The 9,286-nt window shown below is 42.8% G+C and overlaps 1 long non-coding RNA gene across 1 annotated transcript; it reads right to left on the minus strand.

The window, feature by feature from the left end:
- Positions 1 to 977: 977 nt before the first annotated feature.
- On the minus strand, positions 978 to 8,433 carry LOC148412819 (uncharacterized). Its single transcript, XR_015867816.1, has 2 exons — positions 7,833 to 8,433; positions 978 to 2,819 (listed from the first exon to the last, which is right to left on the minus strand). It is a non-coding gene; the product is annotated as an uncharacterized LOC148412819 (long non-coding RNA).
- Positions 8,434 to 9,286: the final 853 nt, after the last annotated feature.

A 9,286-nucleotide genomic window follows, 5' to 3' on the forward strand; every position in this document is an offset into this window, starting at 1 on the left:
CATCACGAAGCGAAAACATGGAGAGTTTCTTAAAGGGCCACACGGACGGACGATACCATGACACCTTACGCGGCCCACCGTACGTTCAATCACACGTAATTTACACAAAAAAATAATAAAACACACTTAGTACTCCAGGAGTCATTTCACAACAGGACGTCAATGCGAGCTCCAACGTTTAGCTAGCCCCTACTCATTTATACAATTAAATCTAAATTGCCATCAAAAATATATACTGTAATCCCCCGTTTATCGCGATTAATGGGGGGGGCGGATGGGTAATTCCAGAAATGGAGGACATTTCTGAACGTTTCTGAGTAAACTACCTTGTCCTGAGACCTGAGACAAAAAAAAAGCAAGGGAAAAAGATGCTTGTAATAGTTTTAAAATACTAAATATGTCTGAAGTACCCCTAAATTGACATTTTTCTCTTGTCAGTAATGACCAAACTCAAATGAAAGAATTCATTTTTTTTTTTTTTTGTATTATGTTTCATAGGGTGACTCGGTGGAGCAGTGGGAAGCATATCCACCTCACAGTTCAAGGAACTCCACTTCAAATCCACCAGGCTCTATCCCTCCTGTGTGGGGTTCGCATGTTCTCCCCGAGCCTGTGTGGGTTCCCTCCGGGCACTCCGCCTTCTTCCCACAGTAATATGTAATAATAAATATCTCATTATTAGGTATTGATGTGAATGGCCAAAATTTAAGCTCAGATATAGGTAATTTGGATTCATCAAACATGCCATTCCTCCAAAATAATTCGATTATTACATTAATGTGATTGGTAAAATACATATCGGTCTATATCTGCATGAGATGCATTTCTCAGAGGAAGTAAAGTCTTTTACTTCACCAAAGTCCCATTTCAATTGGTAGATGTGGGGGTGGGGGGTTTGTCAGAGAAATCTCAGAAAAGAAGACTAGGACAAGCCTAGCTGCTTAAACAGCAAAAAGAGTAACTCAGACCAGCCAAGATTGACTTTTCTACGCCGGCGTAGGGAAAAAAAGGCTTGAGCAAATGTAACTCGTGGGTCTTCCAACGCCAGTTTTTCCACTTGCCCAGCCGTTCCCCCCGGCTTTTATTGAATAGAAGCATAGCAGATTACAAGACACAACAAAAGAGCCAGCCGGGCGCCACCGGCAGCTGGGCCAAGGTCCCGGCTCACACTTTCGTGCGTCAACAGTTCTATCTAAGGACAGGGTCAAGATGAACTAGGATTGCATAAATGGGTAACAATGAACTAAGAACATAATGATAACAACCTAATATATGATTCCCTTCACATATCCCCCCTGATTATCATTATGAAAACACATCAAACGATGTCAAAAGCTATTGCTTGAGTGGGAAGAAAACTACCCAAAAACCCAGTGGGAAAAAGGTAGAAACCCTTCCCAAGCAAGAGCTTGTTACAAAGAAAAAGAAAAAGAAAAAGCAAAAGCTAAAGCTGTTTTTGGTCCAATACATGTATATACATATTGCAAACCATGGCACATCAACATCCTACGTCTGAAACCTTTTCCGTAGGTGCATCATAAATGGTTCACACAGAAGTTGAGTCGTTATCAGAGTCGGAGTCATTGTCGGAGTCGGAGTTGGAGTCAGAGTCGGAGTCAACAGGTTGATAGCCAGTCATGGCCACGGTCACTTGCGCCGCTATTTTGAATTCGATAGCATCCATGATTTTGGTGGCACAGATCTTACACAAGGCACACCGCAGGTTATGCAGAAACATGACAGCAAGAGAATGCAGATGATGACAGAAGCAATGGCTACAGCCACGCCCTTCCAATTGCCAAAGAAGTCCTGCAACCAATGCAGGAAGGGGTTGAGCTTCAACTCCCTCTATACTGTACTTAGAGTCCTCAGTCTGCACTCCCTGAGCAGTGTCAGTGTCTCAGACAACGAGCCATTAGACAAAGTGTGTAAAGGAATAAATGCGCAACATTCACCTGATGGCAAAAGCTTGCACAGGCCACCCTTTTCTGCCAGTCATGTCGAGTGCCTGTCTGTTTTGAATAGTCATAAGTGAAGTAGCATGTAGTTGTGAAGCTGTGTGCGTAGAAGGTGCGTCCGCGATATCAGTCGACGAGTATACTTTATGATAGACATCATTGAAAAAAATCGGTGTGTTTGTACACAGTCACTGGAAATAGAGCACCAAATATGGCAAATGCGAACCCGCTGCATTTGCTTTGTCAATCAATTTGTCTTTGTCAGGAATGCTCCAAGGCATGCCAATCGCATCAAAAATAGACGGAAGTTTGTCTGGTGATTGGGACTGGTGGTTTGTCAGTGTTGCATTTGGACCAATGGGTGGAGTTCTCAACACTGAAACAAACGTAGCGTTTTATCGCTGTTCCTGTGATGTCCGTCTGGAGCTGGAGGTTGCCCATGACGCTGGTGGGCAAACGCTGTCTGTCTGAGGTAGGCATGGTTGGTCGTCCGGACACAAGGGCGCCGCCCAGCATCAAGCCGCATGCTGCTCGGAAGAGTGCTGGCGGACAGGCCATTCTCCTGAGAGGGGTGTGTTTACCACAAAAACCCTTTCTTCCACTGTGGTCTTTCGTTGGTGCACCGTCCGTGCACTTGGGGGTGCTGATCCTCACTTCGAGGGACTGGCGTCGCTAGGCCCATCAACAGGGGGTCGAAGGATCTTGCACTGCGACTGGTGGATCCACCCGTCGCGTCCTTCAACTTTCACTGCAGTTGGTGTCGCTGCAATCATCTGGAACGGGCCATCCCAGCGTTCACTGTCCCAACGAGGTCGTCAGCACCTTGAGGAACACCTGGTCTCCGATCTGGACCCGGGTTTTCTGTGGGATAGAACACACTGGCCAGTCATTGTGCTTATGCATCTCCCTTGTGCCAAACAGTCTTTTCATGTGAACTGGAAAAGAACATCCTCTAGGTGGCTGGTCATGGGTTAAGTCTGCTAGTCCGTATGGTCCTCCATATACTATTTCAAATGGTGATAAAGTTTTTCCTTCAGCGGAACAAATCTCATTTCTGTGGCCACAATAAGAATGCAATCTGGTCGCTGTCTCTTTATCACTTGCATTGTTTTTATGCGTATGGCCTTGACTGTCCCATTTGTTCTTTCAACAAGCCCTTCTGATATTCAACAGTTCTCCAACTTTAGTAACAGCTTTTTTCACAAAATGCAATCAATTATCACTTCTAATTACTCTCAGACTGCCAAATGTCAGTATGATTCGATCACACAATGCTTTGACAACTGTTTTTGCATCACAATGCGCTGTTGGGAAGTCAACCCACTTTAAGAATGCATCTAATATGACGAAACAATATTGCTTTCCTAATGCCTTATTTGATTCAATGTCATCCATATATATCATATGAAATCTGGAAATTTGCCTCTATGTGGTCACAAATAAACTTGCGCATTATTGCAAAAACAGATATCACAACATTTACAAAAAACACAAACATTTTGAGTATAAAAAGTGAACCCATATGCAACTGATCATGCATATTCCCCCCTGTTGACACATGGCAAAGCTCATGTGTCAACTTTGCTGCTCATTCAAATCAGAATTTTAGTAACCATGGTTTTCTAACCGCCAATCTACTTTTTTCTTCAACATCTTGTTATGCTCCTTTATTTAGCCATTTTTGCTGCTACAGTTTAGGAGCTGATGTTTTCCTTGATATCAAGATGGTCTGTATGTCTTGTTCATCATGTAGTGTGTCAATGCGGTTGTCTTGTGCTTTGGCAACTGTGGGCACACCTATGACTGTTTCTTTGGCTGCTTTGTTTGCCTAATCGGTTTCCTGCTGTAATTTGGTCATTTCTTTTCTTGTTGTGGTTTGGAAGCCGCGGTTAGCCCAAAGTTGATAAAACACATGCCATACTCGCTGTCTGTCCATATTGTAACATCTTTGCTTTCAAAAATTTCACACGCTTTGATTAGCGCGGCCAATTCATCTGCTTGCAATGAACATGTCGATTTTAATGTTCCTTAAAACAAAATTTACTACATATCCCACCCTTTTGCGGCCGTCTTCCCCTTTGCTAGCTGAACCGTCAAAAAAAAAACAACTTCTCCAGTCGGGAGAGGGGTGTCATTCAGGTCAGGTCTTGGTTTGGTGGAAATTTGGGCGTGGCTTCCACAGTCGTGTGGGGTGCCGTCTACAGGCGTGGGCAAAGGTGTCGCTGGGTTTGATGCTCCACATCTAACAATTATAATGTGTCCCTGTGATACAAGAACCGCGGTGCAATATAAATGTCATGCAGGCGATAAGAGTGTCATTTTTTGGGGTGGGGGGTTTCCAGCAACAAAACAAATACATAGGGAACCCTAAACGTGAGGGAGTGAAACAACACAACCTCCACTGAAGCCTCCCCAGCCAATGCTGCAGCCAGCACCACCTGAACGCCTTCAGGGGTCGGCCCAGCAACTGCATCCAATTCCTCAGAGTAAAATTTAACTGGCCTCAGTTTCCCGTCATGCTTCTGCAACAAAACTGAAGTCATGAATCCCTGTTTAGCGGTCACTCTTTGCTCAAATGGTTTGCTGTAATCCGGTAGTGTCAATACGGATGAATTAAACCAATTCCAATTTCACACTGTCAACTGCCTCGTCAGCTTTTTTCATAACTGATATCAAGCAGTGGCCTAGTCAATTCAAAACAAATTTTGGAATCCATATGCTACAATAATTCATCAGCCTCAAAAATGACATCATTTGTCTTTTAGTCTGAGTTTTTGGGCTTTCGCAATGGCCTCCTTTTGTCTGTCAGTAACAATTCTGCCATCCTTATCTCATTAGTTCTGCCAACCTTCTTCCATTTGTTTCCACTTGCCCAAAATCTTTCTTGCCACAACGCCAACATTCTTATGCATTCAATTTTGTCTTTCAACTCTCTCTTACATCCTTTTTTTCCGCTACCACAATTCCTGTTTCCAACACAACGCACTTCCTCTTCTCCATCACACCAGAATGTCTGTTTTCTCCCCTACATTCTTCTACTTTTCTTCTTCTACTCCACTCTCAGCTGAATAGTCGATTTATCTAATCTCTGAGTGTTGGAGGTCACTCACATCTACATTTTTGTTTGTCGTATAGTTCCATTTAGCCTTGCATTTTCTCAGCTGCTGTCAATATGTTCAGCCTGTTTATCCATTATCTACCATAATGCGATTTGTTTTTAGAAAACTCTTGCAAACTATACTATATCAAACAATTAACATATCGACTGGTTCATCCTCCTTTTGCACAGTTGAATCTATTTTACTGTAAGACCTGATCCTATCATGCTAATCTCTTCAAACAATTATTACATATAAGGCATCAATCTTCTACCTTTTAAATTCATATTTTGTAAGGTGCCAGGCTTTCTTCCGCTTTTGCGTACTTGTATTTTGCAGGGCCAGTATACAAAAATAATTCTGTCCTTCCTGCCTCCTTTTGTCTTAACATGCAGGGTTTGCTACTTGGATCATGAAATACAACTCCCTATCACGTGTCTATGCAATTTTCTATACAGGTGTGGTTGGTAGAGAAGGGTCGCATTCCTGTTTTCAGAAAGTGGAGGATAAATTACGAAAAAAAAAGGTCGCAGTCACGGTCAAAAAGGGAGGCAGAGGCCTCTGATTGCCACCCCTGCTCTCCGCGCCTCTGTTTGTCCTGTTATATGCAATTCTCGCAAGCAGCTTTGTTTGGTGTCTACTTGGCTGTTTTCTTTTTTCTACAGGTCATTTAGTGGCTGCTGCTATTTCCAGATTCAACTTTTTCTCTTTTATCGATTTTGCTATTTGAAATTTTTCTTCAGCTTTGTTCTAACAAATTCAGTGGTCTCTATCAATTTGCCAATTACAAATATTTTCCACTTTGAAGAACAACAACAGCAACAACAACAAAATCAACTTTAGCAAAAACGACAATTCCCACAACTATGACAACAACAATAACAGCAACACATGCAGCAAACTGTGTGAAAATTTCTACAGAGCAAGCTTCACAAACTTACACTCACAATCACTTCTCATTTTCACACCACAGTCTCCCAAGCTGGCTATCATACGACAACATGCCTACATGTTATTAAACTATGAAAACACAACATTTATAATTCAACGTCATCTGGCTATCCACCCCTGGCATAGCCTCACATATAACACAACTTTGTGTATTTTATTTGTGTTTCAACCACTAATTATTCATTGCCAGTTAATCTAGCATTTGGAAACATCCTAATTCTTAATTTAGTCTCAACTGATCCCATAATATATTTTTCCATTTTTTCTCATTTCACCTGTGTGCTGAGAATTAACCCTGTGAATGGACCAGTTTCTGCCCACAAACCTCAGGTTTGAAACCATCTCAAATTTGTCATTTTGACTTTTAACCATGCAGACTAGATCAAGCCCGATCTAACAATGTATTTTAGCCAAATTTCAACAAATATCATTGTTTATTTCTAACAATCTAACATACAAACATGTAACACACCAATAGTTACACACCAGCAAACTGACAGATACACACGCAGATCCACATCACACAACATGCAGTTTACAACGTATATGTGGACTTTGTTAAGCACGTACAAGACACACTTTTTGCACACACCATTTCAAATGGCATCACTCCTTTGGCTTCATGTCAACCCTCAGTACTCAGATGTGGAGCTGAGACCCAGTCCCGAAAAGGGTCTTACTGCCGTGGCCACGGTCTTGCCTGGTTGTCAACTCCGCCTCTGAAAACCTCAGGTGTCTGGGTTTAAGAATATGGTGGTAAACTCAGGTACGAATTGCTGGTGTCTGTTTTCCACCGTTAATTTGGGTTTACTGTCTGGCTGTGTTAGTTGCCGACAGGTTAGTGGCTGCGGTCAAATCATCATCTGCTTTCCTTTTTTTCTCGGCCACCTTCCATGGTCGTTTCGGTTTGGCTCTATCAACTAAAGCCTTGCGTTTAAACCACCGTTAACCATCACTGTTTTCAATCCTTTCCCTGTCCTTCAATGACAACTTCCGCAACACTTTCTCCAATCCACCACAATCATCCACGTCTCCTGAAAAACCATATTGGATTTTCCATTTTTCCACATACTTAGTACTTTCTCTGCTATCTATCTCTGCCCGACGTACTTTTTCCTTCGATTCATCCACAAAACAACAACATTCCTTTTCCCATTTTGCCTCCTTGGGCCGAGTTGCGGCCTCGGAGGACTTATTTTTTTTTTACTCATGATTAACTATGTTTCCTTCGTCACGGGAGAAATGCTACGTGCCTGGTGTCGTGTCGGATACCGAGCTTCTACCTCGAAAGGCGGATATCCCCAGGTGTTTGTACTCACGACCGTTTCACCAGTTTTAGATTTCCCGTCACTCAGGACAGCCACTCCACATTCATTCCACACTCATACATCACAAAAATGATCAGCAACTGTGCACCGGATGTTAAACTTTCTCTTTTTTAAGTCAGGCCGTTTGTTTAAAGTCCAATTGACTATACGTTTAAGGTCCAATGGACCAGCCAGTCTCGTCAGACTGAACCCGTCAAGACGGTCGTTTAAGGTCCGATGGACCGCACGTTTAAGGTCCGATGGACCGCCCGTTTAAGGTCCGATGGACCGCTCGTTTAAGGTCCGATGGACCGCACGTTTAAGGTCCGATGGACCGCACTTTTAAGGTCCGATGGACCACACGTTTAAGGTCCGATGGACCACTCGTTTAAGGTCCGATGGACCGCACGTTTAAGGTCCGATGGACCGCACTTTTAAGGTCCGATGGACCGCCCGTTTAAGGTCCGATGGACCGCACGTTTAACATCCGGTGGACAATTCAGACTCGTCAGACTGACCTTTTGTTCTTGCAATCTCTCCGCTGGTCGAGTCACTCTGGTTCGTTGGATGGTGTTTGCGTTCCTCCGGTGAGCGGTGTCCGACGTCTGGCCTCGTGGAAAGGAGGGCTTCCAGAATCCAACGGATTCCGACGGTATACCGATTGGTTCAGCTGTCGTCGATCGTCCACCGAAGAGAAGGCTTCTTAACCATCCGGCTCGAACGGACCAAGTTAGAATGTCAGAGAAATCTCAGAAAAGAAGACTAGGACAAGCCTAGCTGCTTAAACAGCAAAAAGAGTAACTCAGACCAGCCAAGATTGACTTTTCTACGCCGGCGTAGGGAAAAAAAGGCTTGAGCAAATGTAACTCGTGGGTCTTCCAACGCCAGTTTTTCCACTTGCCCAGCCGTTCCCCCCGGCTTTTATTGAATAGAAGCATAGCAGATTACAAGACACAACAAAAGAGCCAGCCGGGCGCCACCGGCAGCTGGGCCAAGGTCCCGGCTCACACTTTCGTGCGTCAACAGTTCTATCTAAGGACAGGGTCAAGATGAACTAGGATTGCATAAATGGGTAACAATGAACTAAGAACATAATGATAACAACCTAATATATGATTCCCTTCACAGGGTTATGAAAGTAGAATCTTAAAAAAAAAGCTTAAAATGGCCTTTTTCAGCATTCAGATATTATTGTGGTTATGCTCTTTCACCCTAACAGTGATGGTCATGTGACACATCAGCATCCCCTTTCATATTTGCAATCTGTCCGTCAAAGCGGGAAAAAGCACAAATGTAGTTTCATTATTAATGGCCAGATTCCATTTACAGCGCAAGCTACCTGAGCTCCTTGGCTTTAAGTAGCACTTAAATGGAATGGACCCCTCATCAACATGACTGAGCAAAAAATGGAATGCGAAAAGGTTCTATGCTCCAGAGACCTATGGTGCACAAAATACAAATTATTCTAAATAATTATCTTTGGAGAGTTAAAGTAAACGTTATGCATACAACATACCGAATTCAAGGAAACTAATCAGCTCATTGTGGACACAAATGAGCTATCTATAACTAATATTTGATAAGAAATTAAATTGCTAATGTGCCAAATGTAATTTATATATTTAACAGTGGAAAGTGGGAAAACAAATACCATGATGTAGGGTGAGGGTTAACATTAAAATCCAAAAAAAAATGCTCCACCAAATTAGAAAACTGCTCCTCAAATTAATTTAATGGTTTGCAAAACTGCTCTTCAAACAAAACAAAACAAAAAGCAAACAAATTGAGCCTTGTAAATGTTCCAGGCTAGAATTGTTACCCTTATAGAACTACTGTACTAGTTAACACAAGTTAAACTAAGTAAAACAGAACTAAAGTAATACTTCTCACCCTGACAAACAGGTTACAGTATGGAGAGGAAACAGGAAGTTACTTGAAGACTGACGCTGTCGTCAAGTGGCATTTGATGTGT

The sequence above is a fragment of the Hippichthys cyanospilos genome, chromosome 14 (assembly GCF_059441005.1).
Source record: "Hippichthys cyanospilos isolate Australia breed blue-spotted pipefish chromosome 14, RoL_Hcya_1.0, whole genome shotgun sequence".
Classification (NCBI taxonomy): domain Eukaryota; kingdom Metazoa; phylum Chordata; class Actinopteri; order Syngnathiformes; family Syngnathidae; genus Hippichthys; species Hippichthys cyanospilos.